Source organism: Galeopterus variegatus, unplaced genomic scaffold (assembly GCF_000696425.1).
Source record: "Galeopterus variegatus unplaced genomic scaffold, G_variegatus-3.0.2 Scaffold8735, whole genome shotgun sequence".
Taxonomy (NCBI): Eukaryota; Metazoa; Chordata; class Mammalia; order Dermoptera; family Cynocephalidae; genus Galeopterus; species Galeopterus variegatus.
Genome location: NW_007734846.1, coordinates 60845 through 63197, shown reverse-complemented (window position 1 = coordinate 63197; position 2353 = coordinate 60845).

Here is a 2353-nt window from a genome sequence, read left to right as displayed (position 1 = left end):
CGGTACGGGGGCGACACTGAGGGTTGCGATCCGTTGCCGGACACGGAAAAAGACAAAAAAAAAGTCAAAATTGTTTTAGTTATTCTAGTTCTTTTCTCTTTCCATATAGATTTTTGAATAATCTTATCTATAGCTACTAAAAATCTTGCTGGGATTTTGATAGGGATTGAATTAAACATTTGCTGAGGAGAGATCTGCAAAGAATCCCCAGGCAGATATTGAGAGAGAAGAGAGAGAGAGAGAGAGAGAGCAGTTTTGGATCTGGTTAGCAACCCCAGAAATCCCGTCTCCGTCTGACAAGTTTGGTCCTCTTCTTGTTGCTGGAGAGCATCTTCCGCACTTTCTGTGCCCACCGCCGGTCCCTATGTCGTTCAGAGGAACCCAGCACCTGTCTGCTGCCTGGATGCCTTGCCTGACCTAGAATCTGGGGGCAGTGCCTGAGGCGCGCAGTGAGCTGGCTGTAGTGTCCACCCTTCTGTGACCCAGAGCCGTTCTGCTTGCAGCCTGCAGGATATTAGGTGTCTTCTTGGTCCCTGCCCCTCCCCGGAGTGTTGGGTGTCCTTCCTGGAACCTTCCTATTCCCTGGATTCTAAGTCTCACTTCTCATTTGACACTGAAGTCCTATGAATGATGATTAAAAACATCAGTGGTGATTATAATCTTACACATCTTTAAGGATTCTCTGTCTGTCTGTATGTGTGTCCATCTATCTGCAAAGCACAGCTCTTATTAGATCCTCACAGCAATCCCATAGAGTAGATCTGATCTCCAGTTTTCAAATGGCAGTAAAATGTTTGTACAAAGATTTGTTTTCCAAATATTTTCCTATACATTATCTCATTGAAGCCCTCTGATACCCTCATATATGCAAGGAAAGTGTTATTAACCCAAATATACAAATGAGGATATTGAAGAGGCAACTGTGAAATCATGGGCCTTTGGGTTAGAACATGTGGGTTTGAATCTCGACTCAGAGGATCCTTTATACCTATTTCTCAGGTGTGAAATGGAGATAATAATATCTATATCATCAGTCATGCTGGATTATTGTAAGGATTAAATGACGATGGTTCAGAAGAGTTTCAAGAATTAACATTCTAATGTTTTTCTGTTTCTTGACCTGTTCTATCATTTGAATTTTTTTTTATTTTGAAAATGTTTTCCAAAGAAAGAATAATGTAATGAAATTGATCTATCCTTCACCCTATTCAAAAATTTTCAATACAAGGCCAATCTTGTTTTAACTAGACCTCTATCCCCTTCCCCCTTTCTTTTCTTTTGTTAACTAGTTTTCAAAATAATAAGGTATTTCCCTAACATCAGCCAAAGGTGACTAATGGGTTATTTAGGATTGTTTTTAAATATTACTAGGAATTCATAGATTTCAACACAGTTGTTATATTTCAATCTATCGTTATCCTTATCGATGCTCCACTTGATGATAGAAAGCTTTTTCTGCTTGGCTTCTGAGTCCTTTGGGCATGACCCTAGTAGTCCTTGACACTTTTTTTTTTTTTAATTAAGATGTTCTAGGCTCATCTTTTCTATTTGCTGCATCAAATTTGGACTCAGCCATTTTGCCAAGGAAGCCTGACTCCTTTGGTGGGAATGGTATTTAGAGTTCATAATCCGATTGCCGGGGGTACTTGTTCCTAATAGGATGGTCATTGTTTCTAGGCCTTACAGTGAACAGAGCTAGGAGATGTGCGTGTGTGTGCGTGCCTCGCACATTCACCATTTTCTTTCTCTTAAGAAAACATGTGGAGTTCATACTGATACTTCCAGCTCACAATCAGGACTACAGAATTCTTACATCATCTCATCAGTCTTACGTTTGTATCTCCTTTAACCAGATCTTCTCAGCAACATCAATATTATTATTCATTTGATTTATCCCATAATGAACATATACAAGTCTCAGAATAACAGTAATACTACTACTAATAATAGTGATAATAATATCATAGTACCATCAATAATGTAATTATTGAAAACAGCTTAGGGTATTTTTTTTTTGAGTGGGGCTACTGGACAGGACAGTTCTTTTATCCTCAGAGCGTATCCCTATAGTGATATACAATCAAATTACCAGTTTTAATTTCTGTGTATGCCACCCAACTGAACTCATAGGTTCATTTGCTTCATTTTATTTTCATTTTTAGGGATTTCTTTTAAAAATTTTAATTGTGTTTTACAATAGTCAAATATTTATGTATTACAAAGCCACACAACAAGGTGTACTCAAAGTTCACCTTCTATCCCCCTCCTCCCTATAGGTCTTTTTAAATGTGTTTTATGCTTTATCCTGTTATTGTCTTTTTAAAAATATAAGCACGTACATAATACATTTTTG